Source organism: Panthera onca, chromosome A1, assembly GCF_046562875.1.
Source record: "Panthera onca isolate mPanOnc1 chromosome A1, mPanOnc1 haplotype 2, whole genome shotgun sequence".
Lineage (NCBI taxonomy): Eukaryota > Metazoa > Chordata > Mammalia > Carnivora > Felidae > Panthera > Panthera onca.
The window spans coordinates 28,611,072-28,637,409 of record NC_138339.1 but is presented as its reverse complement, the minus strand read 5'-3'; the positions used below and the strand labels follow the sequence as shown (position 1 = coordinate 28,637,409).

Here is a 26,338-nt window from a genome sequence, read left to right as displayed (position 1 = left end):
GCACGGGGATGACAGTATGAGGTCAATAGTGCAGTTAGGAGGTGCGAACATTTGGGGAAAGGTCACTAAAACGGAGAAGGGTCTGAGTCACCTGGCGGTGGAGCTCACTTGGAAGTGACATCCTAAGGTCTCTATCATTCCTGGTTCAGAGGATCTTCTCTGGGGAGAGTGTGGTGATTCCAGGGACAGAGAGGGGTTAAGGAGAGCTCACTAACCCCTCCTTCCTGCTGCCTTAGCTTAGGGAGGGTGAGGACCTAATAGCCTGTGGAGCAAGCACCCAGGAGGCGGAGCAGAGGGGCCAGAAGTGACAAACAGAAGAGAAGGCAGGCAGGATCCACCTCTCACCTCTTCCCAAGCTGCCTGCCAGCGCATTTCCTTGGCAGCCAGGGCAGCGTGTGTCCCAGGGCACGCACACAGGTCACTGTGCAGGACACAGAGGCACAGAGCATAGGGCTCTGGGCACCAGGCTGGAATCTGCAGCTGGGACAGGAGCGAGCATGGTGGGGCAGCAGGCGCTACTGCTAGCTGGCTTCTTTCTGCCTGGGTTCCTGCTCTCTGAGGCTGCGAAAATCCTGACTGCTTTTGCACTGGGTGAGTGCTTAGCTGGAGAATCAGAAAGGGGCCCATCCCAGGCCCCTGTGCCAGGGCTCAGTCACAGCCTTAGGTCAGAGGATCATTCCATGTGGTGTTCTAGAGAGGGCTAGGGTCCCAGGCCAGAGGAGGGAGAGGCGTGAGAGGTCTGTGCGGTAGAATGGGATCCCTACTGCTGGGATGGGGAAGTTAGTTTTGGGCTACCAGCAGTTTCCTTTCCTCTCTTTGTATTTGCTCTGGAGCTGCTTCACATTCTGCATTCCTGGGGCCAGAATGTAGATCCAGTGCTGAGCTAGAAATCATGAGCTGCCCACCACAGGGCATGGCAGGGACTTTCAGAGGCACATGCTCAAAGTGTGGGACAGTAGAAAGTGGAAAGTGAAGTCAGTTTCAGGCTCTTGGAGGCTAAGGACAGGGGCTCCTGGGGGCAGCAGCACTAACCGGGCATGTTTCATTAATGGGAAACCTGGAGAACTGCCTGGGCAGTGGAGGGGGCCCTGGACAATCAAGTTCTTGGTGCCCCTCTCTCTTTTGCCCTTACTGCTGGAAGGTGTTGAAGGACTGTGAAGCAGTTAATTTTGTGTGAACCCAGTTGTAATGCCTTTATTTTGTCCCAAAGGGAACAGAAAGGGAACAGGAAAATTTATTAGGAGGAAGGTTTCAGAAGATGGAGTTTCCTAAAGACTTTTTTGGATCCATTCTGACAGGCTAGGGGATCTGCCCTGTCCCCTCCTCTGCCCCAGAATGCACTGGGCTCACCAACACCTTCAGGAATGGCTGTCTCTGCAGGAAGCCTTTTCTCATGCATCCATTCCTTCCTTCCTTCCTTCCTTTCTTTGTTTCTTTCTTTCTTCCTTTCAAGTTAGTTAACATACGGTGTGGTCTTGGCTTCAGGAATAGAACCCAGTAATTCATTTCTAAGGTATGACAGCCAGTGCTCAATCCAAAAAGTGCCCTCCTTAATGCCCATCATCCATTTAACTCATCTCCCCACCTACCACCCCTCTGGCAACCCTCAGTTTGTTCTCTGTATTTAAGTGTGTCTCATAGTTTGCCTTTCTCTCTGTTTTTATCTTCCTTCCCCTCTTCTATGTTCATCTGCTGTATTTCTCAAATTCCTCATATGAGTGAAATCATATGATAACTGTCTTTTTCTGACTTATTTTGCTAAGTATAATACACTCAGTTCCATCCAGGGGACTCATGGATTCCCTCAGTTTTATTCTTATTTTCAAGTTTTAATAGTCCAGAGTTTCTTGATATTTTACCATTCACTGGAAATTCAGAGATTTTGAAATGGAATATATATATTTCTCTTTAGCAATAGACTTAGAGATTTGCAAAGAAGGAAACACATGATTGGATTATTTTTGTTGACCTGTTCAATACTCAGTATTAAAACTTTTGAACCTATGTTAACTACCTGCTTGGATAACTTCTCTATAGGGTTTTTATTTACAACTTTAATAAATAAATGACCTTAGAAAACTGAAGTAGGAAGTGTTTTTAATGCTTAGATGTAGTACTGTTCCAAACATAACTGTACCCACAAGTATAAGATGCTAGCCTACAGAGGACTTAATTGTCTGAAGTTCTGACTCTTTTCCTTTTCGTAAGATATCTTGCTGTACCTCTGTCTATCAGGTAGATATTCCCCAAGTGACAGATCTTCTTTATTCTGGGGGGACTGTGCAGTTACATCATTAATTCTGAGGAGCTTGTTCGTACTTAAATGAAGTTCTGCCTGGAGGGACATTGTTGTGACCAGACAGTTCTACCTCTTTCAGCCAGTTAGGTTCTTCTTTCTTTGGGTAAGGAGGTAGGAGAGCAGATCAGCAGCTAATTAAGGAAATCCTTTCTTGGAATTCAGGCTTTTGATTTGGCTCATGGTCTCCTCCTTTTATCTATCCAGTAGTGATCACCCTACCTCTGGGAGCTAAAAACCCAGGATCTTAGTCTGCTGTTAGCAAGGTGAGGTCAATTTCTTATTGCTGGGGTTTATAAAGTTTAATAAAATACAAACACTTCTCTCTCTGAATTTTAGAATCAATTGAGAGAAAGTTACAGGAATTAGATCAAAATGCACCTTTATCTAGCTGATTGTGCAACTCTCCTTTAGATCTTCATTAACTATCAAGGCTGAGTAGTGGTTCGAAAAGACTCTGTATAATCTCTGGGTATTACTCTATTTCATTCTTTATTGTGCCTTGGGTAGTTTCCTCACATATTTGCACTGAACCGTTGTCAGGAAGACTCCAACCCCAAGCTTTCTCTACCTATAGCTCTCTTTTGGTATTCTGGTACTCTGGTCTGTGGATTCTAGGTGCCATGTCCTTTCCCTAATCTGCAGTGCTCCACTCAGCGAGATGGCCAGGCCAGGTGTGGGTACCTCCTCCATGAGATGTATCTTGGAAGTTTTCTCCAGCTGGCCATGAATGTCCTGTGCTACATGGTGTCCAATGTCTAAAAGAAAACATTTTAATATATATTTGGTCAGGTTTTTTTAAGTCTGTGAAGTTGAGGATGGCACTTGTTGGGATGAGTATACTGGGTGCTGTATGTAAGTGATGAACCACGAGACTCAACCCCCAAAACCAAGAGGACACTGTACACACTTATGTTAGGCAATTTGACAATGTTATATTAAGAAAATACAGTAGGAATGTCAATATGGTCCTGTCACTTTCTTGTGGCCACAGCCTGAAGTTGCTTGTCTTCATTATTTAAACCATTCTATTGAAGTAATATTGGCATATAATTAACTGGGTATATTTAAAATATATAATTTGACATATTTGGACATATACATATGCTGACATATGTATGTATATATACCTGTGAAACCATCAACATAATCAAGACAACAAATATATTTGTTCCCACACCAGACAATTTGCAATGCCCTTTTGCAATCTCCCGTCTGGGGCCTCCTACCTTTCTATTACCATTGCCAGTCAATCCCTAATATGTGCCTATGTGTTAGATTATGTCATTCAGATTTTATATCAATGGGATCATATTTTTGTTCATTGTACTCTGCATAAATATTTTTAGATTCATTCATAGTTTCTGTATGAATAGTTGTTGCTGAATAATGTTCTAGGTATGAACTACCACAGTATATTTATTTAGTTGGCTGTTGATGGGCATTAGGTATGTTTCCAGTTTCAAACTATTACTAATACACTTGCTGTGAATATTTTTGTACAAGCCTTTGTATGAACATGTACTTTCTTTTCTCTGGATTAACTGGTAGCAGTGCAATGGCTGAACCATACTTTAACTTTTAAAGAAATGGCCATACTGTTTTCCAAAATGGCTGTAACATTCTGAATCTCACCAGAAGTGACTGCAAGTTTCATGTACACCATATCCTTGTCAGTACTTGGTATGGTTAGTCTTTTTACTTTTAGCCTTCCTTGTGTGTTTAGTCATATTTCAGTGATGTTAAGCCTTTTTTCATGTGCTTACTTGTCAACCATGTATCTTCACTGGTAAGGTGTTTGTCAGATTTTCCCCATCCCTACATTGGGTCATTTGTTTTGTTATTATTGAGTCTTCAGAGTTCTTGATATATATTCTTGATAGAAGTATTTTATCACATATATTTTATCACAAAAATATAAGCTCTGCAAATATTCTTTACAAGTCCATGACTCATCTTTTTATTCTTTTAGTCATGTCCTTTGAAGACCACAATATTTAATTTGTAAAATGTAGTTCATGTTTTTACTACATGTCTTAGTATGAATATATGGTTTTTTATTGATTCTCTTAATATGATGAATTTACTAATTGATTTCAAATGTTAAACTAACCTCATAATCTGGGAACACACCCCACCTGGTCATGATATTTTTGTTTTCATATTTGGGTTTGCTTAAATTTTGGCTTAAAAAATTATACCTGTGTTCACATGGAACGTTGCTTTTTCTTGGGATTTTTTTCCCCTAGCATTGTTATCAGTGCTATCAGTGCAATGCTTGTCTCATAGAATGAATTGGGTTGTGTTCCTTTTTCAATTTTCTGGAAGAGTTAGGGTAGAATTAGTGTTACCTCTTCTTAAGTTGTTTTAGCCACTCTGAGAGACAGGATGTCTATCCTCACCCCAAAGTTAAGTTTGGCTATTGGAACTTATGGTCTTTCATATACACCAGGAGGCTATAAAACGGTTCCTTAATAATATAATGTGGCTTCCTGGGGAGAATAAGGCAACTCCCAAGCTGGTCCAAAAGTCCTTTGAGAGAACAGGAAAAGGTGAGTGGCTTTTGACTTTTATGATGGCCAGCGGGTCGGCTGGAATGGGCATTTACCCTCATGTTTCATTTATTTGATGACCAGAACGTGCCATGTTTCATTTATTTTGATTTGAACCTTTGTAAGTAAGTCATTATGGAATTTTATGAGACCTGCTTCCTGAAGCTGGTGAGGGAGTTGAATGTATCACTGAATGTCTTATTCAAAAAACCAGCATTGTGCATTTAGGGAAGTGAATTAGTGCCTTGTTCATGATCAGTAATGTTTGAATATGTGAAGAGGATAAGGACAGTCTTGGTTGAAGCTGTGTACTATGTCTTTAGTATGTGGAGACACATGTGTAACCTTCACTTATATTTTCGCTATTTATTTATTTATTTATTTATTTATTTATTTATGTATTTAACTTTACTTTTTATTTTTTAAAATTTATATCCAAATTAGTTAGTATATAGTGAAGCGATGATTTCAGGAGTAGATTCCTTAATGCCCCTTCCCCATTTAGCCCTTCCCCCCCCACAACCCCTCCAGCAACCCTCAGTTTGTTCTCCTTATTTATGAGTCTCTTCTGTTTTGTCCCCCTCCCTGTTTTTATATTATTTTTGTTTCCCTTTCCTTATGTTCATCCGTTTTTTCTTTAAAGTCCTCATGTGAGTGATGATTTTTGTCTTTCTCTGACTGATTAATTTCACTTAGCATAATACCCTCCAGTTCCATCCACACAGTTGCAAATGGCAAGATTTCGTCCTTTTTGATTGCCAAGGAATACTCCATTGTATATATATACCACATCTTATTTATCCATTCGTCCATCGATGGACATTTGGGCTCTTTCTGTACTTTGGTTATTGTTGATAGTGCTGCTATAAACATGGGGATGCATGTGTCCCTTCAAAACAGCACACCTGTATCCCTTGGATAAATGCCTAGTAGTGCAATTGCTGGGTTGTAGGGTAGTTCTATTCTTAGTTTTTTGAGAAACCTCCATACTATTTTCCAGAGTGGCTGCCCCAGCTTGCATTGCCACCAACAATGCAAAAGAGATCCTCTTTCTCTGCATCCTCGCCAACATCTGTTGTTGTCTGAGTTGTTAATGTTAGCCATTCTTACTGGAGTAAGGTGGTATCTCATTGTGGTTTTGATTTGTATTTCCCTGATGATGAGTGATGTTGTGCATTTTTTCATATGTCTGTTGGCCATCTGGATGTCTTCTTTGGAGAAGTGTCTATTCATGTCTTTTGCCCATTTCTTCACTGGATTATTTGTTTTTTGGGTGTTGAGTTTGATAAGTTCTCTATAGGTTTTGGATACTAACCCTTTATCTGATATGTCATTTGCAAATATCTTCTCCCATTCTGTCGGTTGCCTTTTAGTTTTGCTGATTGTCTCCTTTGCTGTGCAGAAGCTTTTTATTTTGATGAGGTCCCAGTAGTTCATTTTTGCTTTTGTTTCCCTTTCCTTTCCCTTTACGTGTTCAGTAAGCAATTGCTGCGGGCAAGATCAAAGAGGTTTTTGCCTGCTTTCTCCTCGAGGATTTTCATGGCTTCCTGTCTTACATTGAGGTCTTTCATCCATTTTGAGTTTATTTTTGTGTATGGTGTAAGAAAGTGGTCCAGGTTCATTCTTCTGCATGTCGCTGTCCAGTTTTCCCAGCACCACTTACTGAAGAGACTGTCTTTATTCCATTGGATATTCTTTCCTGCTTTGTCAAAGATTAGTTGGCCATACATTTGTGGGTCCATTTCTGGGTTCTCTATTCTATTCCCTTGATCTGAGTGTCTGTTCTTGTGCCATTACCATACTGTGTTGATGATTACAGTTTTGTAGTATAGCTTGGAGTCTGGGATTGTGATGCCTCCTGCTTTGGTTTTCTTTTTCAAGATTGCTTTGGCTACTTGGGATCTTCTCTTGTTCCATACAAATTTTAGGATTATTTGTTCTAGCTCTGTGAAAAATGCTGGTGTTATTTTGATAGGGATTGCATTGAATATGTAGATTGCTTTGGGTAGTATCGACATTTTAACAATATTTGTTCTTCCTATCCAGGAGCATGGAATCTTTTTCCATTTCTTTGTGTCTTCTTCAATTTCTTTCAGAAGCTTTCTATAGTTTTCAGTGTATAGATTTTTCACCTCTTTGGTTAGATTTATTCCTAGGTATTTTATGGTTTTTTTTGTGCAATTGTAAATGGGATCGATTCCTTGATTTCTCTTTCTGTCACTTCATTGTTGGTGTATAGGAATGCAACCGATTTCTGTGCATTGATTATAAATCCTGCAACTTTGCTGAATTCATGAATCAGTTCTAGCAGTTTTTTGGTGGAATCTCTTGGGTTTTCCATCTAGAATATCATGTCGTCTATGAAGAGTGAAAGTTTGACCTCCTCCCGGCCAATTTGGATGGCTTTTATTTCTTTGTGTTCTCTGATTGCAGAGGGTCAGACTTCCAATAGTATGTTGAATAACAGTGGCGAGAGTGGACATCCCTGTCTTGTTCCTGACCTTGGGGGAAAGCTCTCAGTTTTTGCCCATTGAGGATGATATTAGCGTTGGGTTGCTCATATATGGCTTTTATCATCTTGAGGTATGATACTTCTATCCCTACTTTCTTGAGGGTTTTTATCAAGAAAGGATGCTGTATTTTGTTAAATGCTTTGTCTGTATCTATTGAGAGGATAATATGGTTCTTACCCTTTCTTTTATTGATGTGATGAATCACATTAATTGTTTTGCGGATATTGAACCAGCCCTGCATCCCAGGTATAAATCCCACTTGGTTGTGGTGAATACTTTTTTTAAAGTATTGTTGGATCCAGTTGGCTAATATCTTGTTGAGGATTTTTGCATCCATCCATGTTCATCAGGGAAATTGATCTATAGTTCTCCTTTTTAGTGGGGTCTCTGTCTGGTTTTGGAATCAGGGTAATGCTGGCTTCATAGAAAGAGTTTGGAAGTTTTCCTTCCATTTCTATTTTTTTGAACAGTTTCAAGAGAATAGGTGTTAACTCTTCCTTAAATGTTTGGTAGAATTTCCCTGGAAAGCCATCCATCCCTGGACTCTTGTTTTTTGGCAGATTTTTGATTACTAATTTGATTTCCTTACTGGTTATGGGCCTGTTCACATTTTCTATTTCTTCCTGTTTCAGTTTTGGTAGTGTATATGTTTCTAGGAATTTGTCCATTTCTTCCACATGGCCCATTTTATTGGCATATAATTGCTCATAATATTCTCTTATTATGGTTTTTATTTCTGTTATGTTGGTTGTGATCTCTCCTCTTTCATTCTTGATTTTACTTATTTGGGTCCTTTTCTTTTTCTTTTTGATCAAACTGGCTAGTGGTTTATCAATTTTGTTAATTCTTTCAAAGAACCAGCTTCTGGTTTAATTGATCTGTTCTACTGTTTTTTGTTTTGTTTTTTTTTTGGTTTCGATAGCAATAATTTCTGCTCTAATCTTTATTATTTCCTGTCCTCTGCTGGTTTTGGGTTTTATTTGTTGTTCTTTTTCCAGCTCCTTAAGGTGTAAGGTTAGGTTGTATATTTGAGATCTTTCTTCCTTCTTTAGGAAGGCCTTATTTAGGATTGCTATATACTTTCCTCTTATGACTGCCTTTGCTGCGTCCCAGAGGTTTTGGGTTGTGGTGCTATCATTTTCATTGACTTACATATATTTTTTAATTTCTTCTTTAACTTCTTGGTTAGCCCATTCATTCTTTAGTAGGTTGTTCTTCAGTCTCCAAGTATTTGTTACCTTTCCAAATTTTTCTTGTGGTTGATTTCGATTTTCATAGCATTGTGGTCTGAAAATATGCATGGTATGATCTCAATCTTTTTGTATTTACTTAGGGCTCATTTGTGTCCCAGTATGTGGTCTATTCTGGAGAACGTTCCATGTGCACTGGAGAAGAATGTATATTCTGCTGCTTTAGGATGAAATGTTCTGAATATATCTGTGAAGTCCACCTGGTCCAATGTGTCATTCAAAGCCATTGTTTCCTTGTTGGTTTTTTGATTAGATTGATCTATCCATTGCTGTGAGTGGAGCGTTGAAGTCTCCTACTATTATGGTATTACTATCGATGAGTTATTTTATGTTTGTGATTAATTGATTTATATATTTGGTGCATAAATGTTTACAATTGTTAGGTCTTCTTGGTGGATAGACCCCTTGATTATGATATAATACCCTTCTGCCATCTCTTGATACAGTCTTTATTTTAAAGTCTAAATTGTCTGACAAAAGTATGGCTACTCCAGCTTTCTTTTGTTCACCATTAGCATGATAGATGGTTCTCCATCCCCTTATTTTCAATCTGTAGGTGTCTTTAGGTCTAAAGTGAGTCTCTTGTATACAGCATATAGATGGATCTTGTTTTCTTATCCATTCTGTTACCCTATGTCTTTTGATTGGAGCATTGAGTCCATTGATGTTTAGAGTGAGTAGTGAAAGATATGAATTTATTGTCATTATGATGCTTGTAGAGTTGGAGTTTCTGGTGGTGTTCTTGGTCCTTTATAATCTTTGTTGCTTTTGATATATATATATATATATATATATATATATATATATATATACACCAAAATATATATATTTGTTTGTCTGGAAAACTTTTTATCTCTCTTTCTGTTTTGAATGACAGCCTTGCTGGATAAAGAATTCTTGGCTGCATATTTTTCTGATTCAGCACACTGAATATACCCCGCCACTCCTTTCTCATCTGTCAAGTTTCTGTGGATAGGCCTGCTGCAAACCTGATCTATCTTCCCTTGTAGGTTAGGGACTTTTTTTTCCCTGCTGCTTTCATGATTCTCTCCTTGCCTGAGTATTTTGTGAATTTGACTATGATATGCCTTGTTGATGGTCGGTTTTTGTTGAATCTAATGGGAGTCCTCTGTGCTTCCTGGATTTTGATGTCTGTGTCTTTCCCCAGGTTAGGAAAGTTTTCCGCTATGAGTTGCTCACATAACCCTCTACCCTCATTTCTCTCTCTTCCTCCTCTGGAACCCCTATGACTCTGATGTTATTCCTTTTTAAAGAGTCACTGGTTTCTCTAATTCTTAAATCGTGCTCTTTTGCCTTAATCTCCCTCTTTTTGTGCTTCATTATTATCTATAAGTTTGTCCTCTATATCACTGATTCTCTGTTCTGCCTTGTCCATCCTTGCTGCCACCGCATCCATCCATGATTGCAGCTCAGTTATAGCATTTTTAATTTCATTCTGGCTATTTTTTACTTCTTTTATCTCTGCAGAAAGGGATTCTAATCTATTTTTGAGTCCAGCTAGTATTCTTATTATCGTGATTCTAAATTCTGGTTCAGACATCTTGCTTGTGTCTGTGTTGGTTAAATCCCTGGCTGTCATTTCTTTGTGCTCTTTCTTTTGGGATGAATTCCTTCCTTTTGTCATTTTGAAGGGAGAAAAGGAATTAATGAGGTAGAAAAATTGAAAAAAAAATTAAAATTAAAAAATATTAAAATTAAAAATTAAACACACACACACACACACACACACACACAAATCGAGTAAATGATGCTAGATCCTAGGTGTGTTTTGGTCTGGGTGTAGAAGGTGGTTTGACAGATCAGAGAAACAAACAAAAACAAAAAACAAAAAACAAACAAGAAACAAAAAAATGGGGGGAGAGAAAGAAAAAAATTGAGAATTTGAAAAAATGAATACACTAAAGTAGACTAAAATACACAAAATTACAGAATACAGTAGAAAAAAATATAGAAAAATATTTTTAATAAAAATTTAAAAATATGATTTTTTTTGTTTTCTGTATTTAAGAAAAAAGAAACAAAAAAGAGAAAAAAAAAGATTAAAAAAAGAAAAAAAGAAAAGATAATACCAAAAAAAAATAAATCGTTGGAAAGTTTGAAAACATGAATACACTGTAGTAGACTGAAATAAAATGATGGGAGTAAGATAGAATTTCAAAAAATTTACATAAAAGCAAAAAATATAGTAATAAAAATTAAATAAAAATATTTTTAAAAGAAACTGAAAGTAAAAATGAAGTTTTTCTCTTTCTGCATTCTAGAAAAAGAAAAGAAATGAAAAAGAGAAAAAAAGAAAAAGAAATAAAAAAAGGAAATTGTCTGAAAATTTGAAAAGGTGAGTATGCTGAAGTAGACTAAAATAAAATGATGGAAGTAAAGCATAATTTGAAAAAGATTACACAAAAGTAAAAAATATAGTAAAAAATTAAAGACAGATATTTTTAATAAAAATTGAAAATAAAAAATGAGTTTTTTCTCTTTCTGTATTCAAGAAAAAGAAAATAATTGTAAAAGAGAAAAAGGAAAAAGAGAGAGAAAAAGAAAATTGAATAGATGAACCTGCTAACAGATTGAAGTAGGACTGAAATTGCTTTGCTTTCCCCTAGAGGTCAGTCCATGCAGCTCTTTATAGTCCATGAATTAAACCGGCCCTGAGGTTTGTCTTGAAGAGAGAAGTTGGCCCAGTTGGGCAGGGCTTGGTATAACAGCTCCGCTCTCCACTAGATGGAGCTGCTAGACTACTGGGGTGGATTGTTTTGGTGCTCGTTGGTGCACATGCGCATGCGCGAGAGCGGTGAAAAATGGCGCCAACCAGTCTGTTCTCCCGGATCAGCAATCATGCACCCGACCTCCATCTTCAGCTCTCCTCCACTCCCCGTTTCTTCACTCTCCGTGACCAGGCCCCAGGCACTACCTCTCTCCCGAGTTTTGTCTCAGATGCGGCTGCTTTCCCCGGCCCCTTACTTCCGAAGGACTGCAGCTTTGACCCGCTCCACACCTCTGCGGGAGGGTCTCACTGAGCAATGGCTGAATGAGCAGTGCCGAATGTCGGCTGCACCCAGGAACGCCTGCTGGATGCTGCTGTTGCCGATGCCCCAAGACTGTGGCCAGGTGCCAGCCCACCCCCAAAAAAGATCGCGAGACAGTGTAGCCTCAGCGTTTCAGGGACCATAGAAAATCGCAACACACATCCGGCCCCAGGCTTCACCCTCAACAACCTTGCCCCAGCACCAGTGAATGTGGCTGTCTTCCAGGGTCTGCTGGGAACAGGCGGCTTCAACAGTCTCTACCAAGTGTCCCTCCAGCAGTGGAACCGCTTTTCCCTGTGTGGCCTGATAACCTCCCGGACCCCACTCTGTTCCTGGGGATTCACCTTTCCCACCAGAGCACCGCCAGGTATGGAGCTGCGGAGATGCAGCCTTTGTGCTCCCCTTGTTTACAGTCTTAATGGAATTTAAACCCTCTCTCCCTTTTCAGCTTAGTCCCTGCGGCTGTTTCCAATTTTCCACTTTCTCTGCAGCTGCTTTTGGGGAAGGGTGCTTTTCCCGTATGCTCCCCCCTCCCCAGTCTCTGTCCTCTCACTGCACGCAAAAGGGGTTCCCTACCTTTCGGGGCTTCTTGCTCCCCAAGTTCAGTTTTTTGTGTCGCGTACCTGCTGAATTCTGTGGTTCAGGTTGTGCAGATTGTTGTGTTAATCTTCCAATCAGTTTTCTAGGTGTGTAGGATGGTTTAGTGTTGATCTGGCTGTATTTCATGGATGCGAGACACACAAAAAGCTTCCATGCTGTTCCGCCATCTTGGCTCCTTCCCCTATATTTTGGGTATTTATAAGGCAAGAGATTCTTGCCCCACATGGGACAAGCTTTCTTCTTTATAGGTCTACTCAGAATGTCTTTCTCTTCTTTAAATTAACTTTAGTAGTTTACATCTTCTAAGAATTTAGATATTTCAACAGTGTTATCTAATTTATTGACATCTAAAGTTCATAGATTTTTTTAATAGTCCTTTTAATTATTGTGTCAACATTAGTGGTGTTCCTTCTTTTATTTCTGGTCCTAGTAATTTGTATCTTTCGGTCTTGTTTGTTAAGTTTCTTGATCTCTTCAAAGAACTGGTTTTCATTGATTCACTATTGTTTTTCTATTTCTCATTTTAGTAATTTCTCCCCTAATCTTTTAATTCTACCTCCTTTTGTTTTAGGTTTAGTATACGTTTTTCTCCCAGTGTTTTAAGATGGCATAATATGTTATTGATTTGAGAATTTTCTTCTTTCTTTTTTAAATTTGTTAATGTTTATTTATTTTTGAGAGAGAGACAGAGAGAGGGATAGAGAGAACGAACAAGCAGGGGCAAGGCAAAGAGAGTGGGAGACACAAAATCTGAAGCAGACTCCAGGCTCCAAGCTGTCAGCACAGAGCCTGACGCAGGGCTCAAACCCACAAACTAGGAGATCATGGCCTGAGCTGAAGTCAGTTGCTCAACCAACTGAACCACCTTGGCTCCCCAAGAACTTTATTCTTTATGTAGGCATTTACAGCTTTAAATTTCTTTCTAGTACTGCTTTTGGTGCATATAATCTCTAAGTATTTTCTCTTTTCCCTTGTGATTTCTTTTTGATACATTGCTTCTTTAAAAGAGTGTTTTTAAATACCCATAATTTGTGAATTTTCTGGTTTTCCTTCTGTTGTTGATTTCTAGCTTCATCCTGTTGTGTTCAGATGTCCTGCAAAAATTGTATTTTAAAATCTATTAAGACTTCTTTGTGGCTGAACATATGGCATCTGCTGGAGAATGTCCCATGTATCCTTGAGAAGAATGTATATGCTGCTGTTGTTGGGTAGAGAGTTCTGTATGTGTCTGTTACATCTAGTGGATCAATGTGTGCAAGTCTTCTATTTCCTTACTGATCTTCTTTCTGGTTATTCTATCCAGTATTGAGAGTGGATTTTGAAACCTCCAATGGTTATTATATAACTGTGTATTTCTCCCTCAATTCTGCAAGTTTTTACTTTAGATATATTGATGTTCTCTCATTAGGCACATGTGTATTTAAAATTGTTATATTTTCCTGATGTATTGAAACTTTTATTAGTTTGTAATGTCCTTTTTGTCTCATGGGATATTTTTTATTAAAGGCTATTTGGCTGATATTTGCTCATCTGCTTTCTTTTGGTTATTATTTGCATGGGATATCTTTTTCTGTCATTTCCCTTTCAGTCTATCTCTGTCATTGGATATAAATTGAGTCTCTTGTAGATAGTGCATAGTTGGATCATGTTTTTCTTTGTGTGTGTGTGTGCCCTTTTGATTTTTGCCTTTCTTTATTTAGTTAGTTAATACATTCTTAATTTTGGAATAATTTTAGGTTTTCAGAAAACTTGTTAAGATTGTATAGAAAGTTTCCATACACCACTCACCTTTCCCCCTATTCTTAATATCTTTTTAATGTTTATTTATTTTTATTATTTCTTATTGAAGTATAGTTGATACACAATGTTACATTAGTTTCAAGTGTATGATATAGTGGTTGGACAACTCTATATGTTATGCTATGCTCACACACCTAGCTACCATCTATCACCATACAAATCTATTACAATGGAATCATGTGTTTTTGTCCATTCTTCCATTTTCTGTCTTTTTAATGGAGAGTTTAAACTGTTTACAGTTAAAGTTATTACTCATAAGGAATGACTTAACTTCTGTAATTTCGCTATTTGTTTTCTATGTGCCTTACAGCTTTTTTTGTCCCTCATTTTATGCAATACTGTTTCCTTTGCGTTTAGTTGAATCTTTGTTGTGAAATGCTTAAATTTCTTTTTGATTTCTTTCTGTGTATATTCTATAGTTTTTTTTTTTTTTTTTTTTTGGTATGTGGTTACCGTGGGGATTCATTTAGCCTGCTAAATCTATGTCACTCACATTTTACATTATATCAGCTTACATTTAATTACATTTAAAATTCTGCTCTTGTAAAGCTTTAGCCCCACACCTTTTTGCTGTTGATGTCACAAAATTATATTTTTATAAATTGTGTGCTTCCAGACATAATCTATCTTTCATCTCAAAGCATTAGTATCTTAAATTATGTAGAAAACTTGGAGTTGCAAGCAAAGTTTAAAAAATACTAGTTTTAAAACTCCTATTTATCCAATAGTTCCTTTATGTTTGTTATTAATTGTTTTACATATTTGGGTGCTGCCATGGTGTGTGCATAAAAATTTAGAATTGTTATATCTTCTTGTTGGATTGTCCCCTATATTATGATATAGTGCCCTCCTTTATCTTGTTATAGTCTTTGTTTTAAAATCTAGTTTGTCTTATATAATTATTACTACTCTGGGTTTCTTTTGACGTCCATTTGCATGATAAATTTTCTCCATCCCCTCACTTTCAATCTTAGGTCTAAAATTGTCTCTTGTAGGCAGCATATAGGTGGGTCTTTTTTTTTTTTTTTTAATCCAGCGTGGCACCCTGTCTTTTGATTGGAGCATTTAGTCCATTTATACTTAAATTAATTGTTGATAGATATGTATTTATTGTCATTTTATTACTTGTTTTGTCATTGCTTCTGGAGATTTTCTCTGATCCTTTCTTGTCTTTGCCTCCTTTGGTCTCTCCTTTGCACTCAAAGGGTCTCCTTTAATATTCCTTTCAGGGCTGGTTTAGTGGTCATGAACTCTTTTAGTTTTTGTTCATCTGGGAAATTCTTTATCTCTCCTTCTACTCTGAATGATAGCCTTGATAGATAGGGTATTCTTGGCTACATATTTTTCCCATTCAGCACTTTGAATATATCATGCCACTCCCTTCTAGCCTTCCAAATTTCTGTTGAGAAATCTCCAGCTAGGCTTATGGGTCTTTCCTTGTAAGTTAAGGATGTCTTTTATCTGGCTGATTTTAAGATTTCTCTATATCACTATATATTATGCAAATTTAATTATAATATTTCTTGATGTTGACCTGCTTTTGTTGATTTTGATGGGAGTTCTCTGTGCCTCCTGGATCTGGATAAGAAGAACTCTCTTGCACTATTGGTGGGAATGCAAACTGGTGTAGCCACTGTGGAAAACAATATACAGGCTCCTCAAAAAGTTAAAAATATAACTACCCTATATTCAGCAATTGCACTATTAGGTATTTACCCAAAATATACAAAAAGATGAATTAAAGGGATACATGCACCCTGATGTTTATAACAGCATTATCAACAATAGCCAAATTATGGAAACAGCCCAAGTATCCATCAACAAATGAATGGATAAAGAAGAAATGGTATGTGTCTACAATGAAATGTTACTTAGCCATAGAAAAAAAAAATGAAATCTTGCCATTTGGAATGACATGGATGGAGCTAGAGAGTATTAGGCTTAATGAAATAAGTCAGTCACAGAAGGACAAATAACATATAATTTCACTCATAGGTAGAACTTAAGAAACAAAACAAATAAGAAAAGAGAAAAAAAGAGGCAAACTAAGAAATAGACGGTTAGCTATATAGAACAAGCTAATGGTTACCACAGGGGAGGTGGATCAGGGGGTAGGTTAAATATGTGACAGAAATATGCACTTGTGATGAGCCCTGGGTGTTGTACGGAAATGTTGAGTCACTATGTTGTGTACTTGAAACTAATATTATATGTATGTTAACTAACTGGAATTTGAATAAAAATTTAAAAAACCCTAATAGTAGTTTCTAATGTACCAGTCTCTTAAATCATGTAGAAAACAAAAAGTGCAGTTAAAACCATTGTTAGAATAGTACTAGTTTTTATAATTATCCATGCATTTACCTCTGCTAAAATCTTTGTATCCTCAGATACCTTTGAGTTAGTATCCGGTGTCCTTTCATTTTCCCTTGGAGGACTCCGTTGAACTTTTCTCTCAGTATAGGTCTAGTGGCAAAAGATTTCCTTAGGTGTTATTTATCTGGGAATGTCTTAATTTCTCCCTCACTTTTGAAGGACAGTGTTGCCAGATGCAGAATTTTTTGTTGCATTCAACATGCCAGATGCATTCTTTTCTCTTAGCGCTTTGAATATGTTGGCCCACTGCCTTCTGACTTCTGATTTCTGATTAGAAATCTATTGATAATCTCATTGATAATCACTTGTATGTGATGAGTCAATTTCCTCTTGCTGCTTTTAATATTCTCTCTTTATCTTTCTAAATTTTGATCCATAATGTGTCTTGATTTTAGTGATTTGAATATGTTGTCCCACTGCCTTCTGATTTCTGATTTCTTATTAGAAATCTATTAGGGGCACCTGGGTGGCTCAGTCAGTTAAGCGTCTGACTTCAGCTTAGGTCATGATCTCACGGTTTGTGAGTTTGATCCCCGCATCAGGTTCTGTGCTGATGGCTCAGAGCCTGGAGCCTGCTTCGGATTCTGTGTCTCCCTCTCTTTCTATCCCTCCCTGACTAGTGGTCTGTCTCTGTCTCTCAAAAATAATAAATGTAAAAAAAATTTTTAAAAAGCAATCTATTGATAATCTTATTGATAATCACTTGTATGTGATGAGTCAATTTCCTCTTGCTGCTTTTAATATTCTCTCTTTATCTTTCTAAATTTTGATCATAATGTGTCTTGATGTGAGTGTCTGAGTTCATTTTGCTTGGAGTTTGTTGAGCTTCCTGGATGTTTATATTCATATCTTTCATCCAATATGGGAGGCTTTCAACCATTATTACTTAAAATGTTCTCTCTATCCCTTTCTTTCTCTCTTCTCCTTCTGAACATCCACAATGTATATGTTGAACTCTTAGGCTATGTTCTCTTTTCTTAAATCTTTTAACTTTCTCTTCTTCGGCCTGTATCATTTCCATTGTTTTCTTTTCAGGTTCACTGATAATTTCTTTCGCTTGCTCGAATCTGCCTTTGAATCCCTCAAGTGAAATTTTCATTTCATTTATTGTATTTTTCAGTTCTAAAATTTGTTTTTGGTTTCCATTTAGATTTTCTATCCTTTTATTGACATTTTTATTTTGCACACACTTTTCCCTTGACTTTATCCACATCTTGCTTTAGTTATCTGAGAATCTTTAAGGCAGTTATTTTAAAGTCATTGTCTAGTATATCTGCCATCAGGTCTTTCTCTGGGACAGTTTCTGTTGATTTATTATTTTCCTCTCAATAAGCCTTAGTGTCCAGTTTCTTGGAGTATCTTGTGATTTTTGTTGAAAACTGAAAAATTGAATCTAATGGTGTGTCAAATCTGGAGATGAGACTTTCCTCCCTTCTCCAGGATGTGAGATTTTTGTTATTAATTTTGTTTATTGTTTTTGATGGTTTTTAAAAAATTTTTTATCCTGCCTTTGTGGTGAGGATCAACCTGAAGTGTAAATTTCACTATTCTCAGGTCTTTAATGAGCCTTGTCCTGGTCATAAATGGACGCTTTCTAATGTTCCTGGTATATATAGTTGTTTTCCAATGTCCTAACATTTAAAAATTTTTTAATGTTTATTTATTTTTGAGAGAGAGAGAGACAGAGAGACAGAGAGAGCATGAGGAGGGGAGGGGCAGAGAGGGAAGGGACAGAGGAACCAAAGACAGCTCTGTGCTGAGAACAGGGAACCGATGGGGGGTTCGAACTCATGAACCATGAGATCATGGCCTGAGCTGAAGTCAGATGCCTAACTGACTGAGCCACCCAGGCGCCCCTCCAATTTCCTAGCCTTTAATGTGTTCTCTCAAAAGGGAAAAATAAGAAAAACAAGGAAAAAAGGCTATCACCCTTTTAAATCCCCGGGAGTCCATGTCCATTCAACCACAGGAGGAGGTGCTTGCAACAATGGGGCACTGATGGAAAATTATTGTTACTGACTTATTTGTCTGCACCTCTTTGATCAGAAGGAGCAATCAGCAATCAGAACACAGATACTTGATATTTGGAGGAGAAGGTCCTTTTTGCCCTTTCTGGCTCCTGAAACGTGTGTGCAAACTGCTTTATGAACACATGTATAGCTGCCTGCTTCGAGATTGAGGGTTGGTGGAATGGGTAGCCTGTTTTGTGATAAGAGATGAAATTATCTGCAATTTACAGTTAAAGACTTCCCCTGGGTGTTAAAAGCCGTCAATTGACTGCAGAGTTCAAAAATAGTTATCTTAGACAGATTTTGCCAGTGGACTTGTTGTCTAGGTCAGGAGACATATTCCTGGTGCTCCAACATCATCCCAGAATTTTCCTCACATACATATATACTTCTGTGGGAAAATGTGTTTTGGAAGGCTTGTAATACTGTGATGCATCCTTGACAGTCAGGGTTGGAAAGACCTTCAAATGAACAAGTACTTCTCCTCAGAAATCCAACTGAAGTGCCTTGGTGTATGCTCTATGTAAGGCTGTAGCATCTACCTTTTTGTGAGCTCCTATGTGAATGTGTCTTGAATGAGTAGTCTCAGTGACTCTGCAAAAGAAGTTTGTTTTCAATGCAGTGTCATACATGTGCTCCCGGAGAAAGTTAAATGTGGTTAAGATCTTGTTCACAAAGCTTATTGTGAGGGAGCTTATTGTGAGGGCTGTTGAGGTAGTCCATGAGAATCCAGTTACAAGTGATTTGTATCCTTCAAAGATGAAGATGAAGAGAAATGGCAGCTGAGAGCTTGTTGAAATAGGAGTTGAGCAGAACATATGTGCCAGATGTGTGATCGTGAGATAGTATTTATTAGTACATACTTAGAAATAGCAATTTCAGTAACATTGGAGATGGGCACCCTAATAGATGGGGCTTGGCATTAAAGTTTATAGTAGTGCACTGCAAGGCACCATTCATTCTTTCCAGGTTTAAGAGCAGTCCAAATTAGGCATTTAAATGGAGAACCACTGGGAGTAATCACTCCTTCACTAAATAGGATTTAATCCTTAAAGGAACCTCTTTAATATGAAATGGGTTTATTAACAGTTTTAATGTGTTGAGCAGATCCAAAGTGTGCCCTTTTGTTACACTGGCTGTAAATGCCAAAATCTTCATTTTATTTTAAATTATGACTTGTTAGATGAGAACTTCCATGCCTACATTGAGGTCATTTAACAAATGGGTTTTCTAACTATGGGATATTTAATTTCATGTGTTAAGACAGGGCATGATATTTGTATTCTACCTAATATTTTGTAACTCTTAAGAGTTACAGACTCTTAAAAGTAATCCCAAGGAATTACCTTGATGAATGCAGATGGCTATTTTGGTGTATGTGTTATTGTTGCCCCAGTATTGATTACGAACATTGAGGTTTGTCATTGGTGTATCTCATGCAATGTTAAAAGTAATTCAGAAGCTCTGATGTAGAGGTGCAAAAGACAATGTGTACCCTTTTTCTGTTATAGTTTTTTTTTTTTTTAAGTAATGTTAGATTCCACATGTGTCAAAAGTGAGACCTCTGCTTTAATTTCTTTCCTCACTCTCCCACCCTGCCTTTCTCTTCTGTTACCTCTTTCTTTTGGTTGTTGTTAAATGTATTTGGGGGGGGGGGGAGGGTGTCCATTCTAACTCGCTCATATTTGTAAGTTTCTTCTTCAGAATGTCCCAATTAGTATCATCAAGGCTAGGGGCCTCCTCAGTGATGATTTTGAGAGATGTGACATTAAGATGAGTTTGAATTAACCCCTTGAATTAACTCCATGGGGGTGTCATCAGTGTTTTGCCCTATTACTGTTTTTTTTTTTTAAGTTTATTTATTTATTTTGAGAGACAGCATAAGCAGGGAGGTACAGAGAGAGAAGAGAGAATCCCAAGCAGGCTCCCTATGGCCAGCACAGAGCTGGATGTGGGGCTTGATCTCATGAACTGTGAGATCATGACCTGACCCAAAATCAAGAGTTTGATGCTCCACCGACTGAGCCACCCAGGCGTCCCCCACTCCCCATTACTGTGTTAATCAAGTTTTGCTTTTAGCTACATAGATATAATCAGCAGCAGTAGCAAAGGCATTTTCTAGGGTTCTAGTACACCATCTACTTTTATGGGTGTGAATCTCATCATACCACATGGTGGCTACTCTTCTTCATACCATTCAGTAGGCTTGTAAATTGGAATCAGTCCTACACTGGGGGACTGTTTCTAATAGGGGCAGTGCCTGACTTAGACACACAACCATTGGTCACAGGGTTCCACCTAGCCTAGTGTCAATCACAGTTCATGCTGGAATCCAGAAATACAATCCAATCTAACACAAAAAACAGGTTTATGTGACACACATGACCAGGGCCACTTAAAGGCTAAGTTCATTCTTTTCTCTCTAAATGTCATTTATGGAAGTTTTTGAGTGGGATGGAGGTGAGGATTCCCCTACTTGGGTCTGGCTTGCTTGGCTTGAAAATCTTGTTAACACAAGGGAGGGCATATTGAGGCTTTCTTCTCAGTTTGCCCAGTTGAGAAGATTAAGAAGGTATAATTTGAAAGTTGTCAGCAGTCCAACCTGAAAAATGGTCAGAGTCTGTTATATATGAATTATAGGGGAAATTCCAGGATGTTAAGTAGGGCTGCACAGGACTACATTTAAAAAAATTTTTTTTGTAATGTTTTTATTTATATTTTAGAGACAGAGAGAGATAGAGCACAAGTCGGGGAGGGACAGAGAGACAGAGGGAGACACAGAATCTGAAGCAAGCTCCAGGCTCTGAGCTAGCCACAGGACCAGTATTTTTAACTCAGCCTTGGCATTTTTTTTTGGCAGAATAAAAACCTTTGCATGTTAACACCTTTAAGAAATACTGTTTTTTCTAAAAAAGAAAGGACTGGGGAGCTAAGATAATAAAAGATCTGCATTTAATTTTTTTGATGTTTATCTATTTTTGAGAGAGAGAGAAAGAGGGAGAGTGCAAGCAGGGGAAGGGCAGAGAGAGAGGGACACAGAATATGAAGCAGGCTCCAGGGTCTGAGCTGTCAGCACAGAACCTGATGCAGAGCTTGAACCCACAAACCATGAGATCATGACCTGAGCCTAAGTCGGATCCTTAACCGACTAGCCACCCAGGCACCCCATAAAAGATCTGTATTTAAGTAAAAAATATACCACTCACTATATGTTCAATCTTGATAAATTATTTGACACTCCATTCATCTTTGTTTTCTCACTTGTAAAATGAAGAATAGTTATACCTTTAAGTGAAAGTTTTAAATAGAAACTTCCAGTACCTTAAATTGAATAAAAATGATGGAATCATTGTAAATTTCTCAATAATTATTATCAGGTCCTATGATTGAAGAAATGAGAAGGCAAGCAAAAGAACAACAACAACAAAAATACTTCAAAAAGCAAGCATTCAAGTATATATAAACCTTTTAGAATAAAAATACTGTGGTATCATGCTAATATTAATCTGGGGTGTGTGAGATAATTATATCTTTCCCTATCGTTTTTACATTTTTAAAGAAAAGAATGAAAAACCATACCAAGTTATCAGTTGGCCTCCCACTGAAGATTATGAAAAAGAAATAAAGAAAAGTTTTAACTTTTTTTATGACAGAAGCTTTGCATAGCAGGTAATTTCTTTTATTCTCTGAAAGAAAGACTTGACATTTTAATGAAACAAATGAATGGTTGAATGCATGGACACTTGGAGTGAATTTAAGAGAAGAAATAGATGCATGAATGTATGAGTGGATAGATGGGGAGATCAATGATGGATGGCAGTGATTGGATGAAGTAGATGAGTTTTGCACTCCCACTCATTCAGTCTGTGTACTGTGCCTCTTCCACTGAAAGCATGGAGGTATTTCTGTATAGCGTGGGGGATTCTTCCTTCTGGATCTTCTTGGCAACACTTCACCTATATAGCCTTTGTGTATATAATCTCCCCAATGGAGAAGTTGGGGTAGACAACTTAATTTTCCATTGTTGGTAGGCAAATCAGAGCCACCATTTTTTTTACTTACTTTTCTTCTCTTCTTCTTACATAAATTCAAGAATGGAAAAATCTTATAAGCACTGATTTTTTATACCTTGAGCCATTGTCTTTTAAGCTCATTTAAAAAACCAAATACCTTGATGATATACAATGAGAGGTTAGCCTGAGAGTTGTTATCATTGCCTGGGATCTATAGAAAGTTCTTCCTCTTTGACATTAGAGCAAACAAATGTATGCTTTTTTGATTAATTATAGTAGCCTAACCCTATCTCCGCTGTTTCCTTAAAATTGTATTCAATTGTCAAGGTGGTTCTAATATTCGGCATTTTCCATAAAGTCTTTTTCCTTACTTTTTATTACTTACTAGAAGACCCAATTCTCTCGTTTATAAGGGATCTGATCTAAAATATTCATTTGAAACTTTGTCTTTGTCATCTTGTGTTATTCATAATTTTTAAGTATGTCTTGCCTCTGCTCCCCAGCTTGATACTTCAAAGACTGGCTGTACATTCTTGTTAAAAATGGTGCAATACACTGAGAAAAGTGCTTTCCTATATTTTGTTAAATTTATTAATTTAATTTCAAATGAGATTAATGCTCTACTTTGAGGAATTTGTACTTTATATTTTGAATTTATTCTCAATATGTAGCAATCATTCATTATGTAAAATATTTTAAAAATATAATAGAGAATAATTTCAGCTAATCATCTGTTGTCACATGAAGTTGATTTGAATCCCCAGGTAGACATCTGCATATTGCTAATGAGTTCTCACCTAAGGGCCTTCCTTAAGTGAGCTGACATGGTGCAGTGTTGTACAGGTAACAGGTTTGCTGGGCCTTTGATTCTCTCAGTCCTTCATTCAAGTAGAAGGCCCATGGGTTTCCAAATCACCTGTACCTGTAAACTCTGGTCAGGAGCATTCTCATCTACTTGTTCAAATGTTGTACAAAAAGGGTCATTTTCTTTGCTCATATGTTGTGCGAAAAGGGTCATTTTCTTTGGAGGCACTGCTGCAAAAGCATTGAAGGAGAATAGGGCCATAGACAGCATCTTATTTAGGTATCAGTAAAATTTTAGCATTAACTACTTTGACTACTCTAGCAAGCATGAAATAGAAAGGTTAATGATAAGCTTCAAATAGGTATGTATGTATGTATGTATGTATGTATGTATTTATTTATTTATTTATTTATTTATTGTTTTAAATTGTTTACCTCATAGGCTAGAAAGATAGAAACCTTGTATTCAGCTTAGAATTGGGATTCTAATATTATCATCACAAAGTTCCTTGTGTGAAGCAATCTTTCAAATATAGACTGTACAAAATTTAAAGAACAAAAAAGGGCTATATTATCAACATTGACAGACTCTGCTACCAAGTTACTTCCACAGTTAGGCTGGGAAACAAGACAGTCACTCATAAACAGTATACAGATGAAAATTAAAGAGAGCATCACAGAATGTGTCAGGTAGATATGGAACTGTGAGGTCTGCTACAGTCAGAGATGACTTCCAAAGCAGAAGGCTCTTGAATTGGCTGGATGGTGGGTGCGAATGATTGGCTGGAGAAGGGGGAGGAGGAAAAGGGAAAACATTTTAGGAAGGAGAAACACTTGGAGCAGAGTGACCAGAGTAGAGTACTCATTGGACACTGGTAACATAGGTGGGCAGCTGCCAGATGTGGTCTGACATAACTGGAGTATTTTCTTTGAGTCAAAGATTCTCCTAAGTATTGTGAAATTAACATCTCCAGTGAATATTTGTCATCATTATTTTTTTTCCTTACAGAGAAGCACTTGACGGCTTTGTAAAGTTAATGGAACAACTGGAAATTCGATGCAGTGATTGCTAAGGAGAGGCAATATCATGGGTTCCTTAAACAAATGAGAACTTTGATCTGGTATTTGTTGAAGCATTTGACTTCTGTTCTTTCCTGGTTGCTGAGATGCTTGGGAAGCCATTTGTGTCAATTCTTCCCACACCGTTTGGAAGTGTGGACCATGGGTTACAAAGCCTTGTTTGTGTCTTATGTTCTAGTGTTCCATACCTTGCTAACTGATCACATGGACTTCTGGGGCAGAGTGAGGAATTTTCTGATGTTCTTTGATTTCTTCATGAGACAATGGCGAATCCAGACTATGTTTGACAACACCATCAAGGAACATTTCTGGAAGGCTCTAGGCTGGTTTTGTCTCATCTTCTAAAGAAATCAGAGCTGTGATTTGTTAACTCTGACTTTGCCCTTGAATTTGCTAGGCCCCTGCTTCCCAACACTGTGTATGTTGGAGGCTTAGTGGCTAGACCTGTTACAAGTACCACAAGTAAATGAAACCTTAGCTCTTAATGTGGACCTCTTGCAAAACTCTTCAGTGCGGAGTTGGTGGTTCCCGTCCCAGTGGGAACTGAGAGTGAAATAGAGTGAGACAAGCAAAACACCTAAGATATACTAATTTAATTTAATTTAATTTAATTTAATTATTATTTTTATTTTTTCTATTCTATTATCTTTTATTTTACTGTGATCAAAATAGGTAATATGAGATCTACCCTCTGAACAAATTTCTAACAGCCCAACATTTAAGTATAATTGTTATTTTAGGTTTATCCATTTACTTTGAGAAAAAGAGAGTGGGTGCAAGCTTGCGAATGGGGGAGGGGTAGAAAGAGAGGGAAAGAGAGAATCCTAAGCAGGCTCTGTGCTATCAGTTCAGAGCTGGGCACAGAGCTCGATCCCACAAACCATGAGATCATGACATGAGCCAAAATGAAGAGTCAGACACTCAACTGACTGATCCACCCAGGAGCCCCATACAACACAGAATTATTGACTGTAGGTACCATATTTACCTCAGATCTCTAGATCTTATTCATCTCACTTACCTGTAACTCTTTTTCCTTTGAGTAGTAACTAGTCACGACCCCTTCCCCCAACCCCTGGAAATGAAAGACTACTTTTAATTCTATGAATTTGACTTTTAGATGTCTTATATAATTGAAATCATGCAATGTTTGTTTTCTGGCTTACATCACTTAGCATAAAGTGATAAAGGTTCATCCATGTTTTCACATACTGAAAAATTTCCTCCTTTTTAAAAATTAAATAGTATTTCATTGTGTGTGTGTGTGTGTGTGTGTGTGTGTGTGCGTGCCACAATTTCTTTATTCATCTTTTGATGGATATTTTGGTGGTTTTCTCATCTTAGCTATCACAAATAGTGCTACAATGAATGTGGGAGTGCAGATATCTCTTTGAGATCCTGATTTTGTTTTCACGACTATATACACAGAAATCAGTTTGATAAATCATAAGGTAGTTTTATTTCTAAATTTTTGAGGAATGTCCACACTGTTTTCCATAATGGCTGCACCATTTTGCATTTCCAACAACAATGTATAAAGTCCACAATTTCTCCATATCCTCAACACTTGTCTGTATGCTTTTTTGATAATAGTCATACCCACAAGTGTGAAGTGACACTTCATTGTGGTTTTGATTTGCATTTCCCTGATGACTAGGTTGAGGATTTTTTCATATATCTTTTGGTCATTTGTACTTTATCTTTGGATAAATGTGTATTCAAGTACTTAGCCCATTTTTTAATAGGTTTATTAGGATTTTTTTACACTTTTGCTATTGATTTGTGGACCATGCTGTATACTTTGGAGATTAACCTCTTTTCAGGATATGGTTTTTAATATTTTCCATTCTCTAGGGTGTTTTAGTCTGTTGATTGTTCCTTTAGCTGTGTAAAGCTTTTTGGTTTGATTTATTTGTTTGTTTATTTATTTATTTATTTATTTATGCATGCTTGTTCGTGGTCCTATATCATTGAAATCATTGCAGAGACCAATAC

At 37.5% G+C, this 26,338-nt stretch overlaps 1 pseudogene; it reads left to right on the top strand.

Annotated features, from left to right (window-relative positions):
• Window positions 1–497: 497 nt before the first annotated feature.
• Window positions 498–26,338, top strand: part of LOC132680337 (UDP-glucuronosyltransferase 3A1-like) — a 31,657-nt pseudogene continuing 5,816 nt past the window's right edge.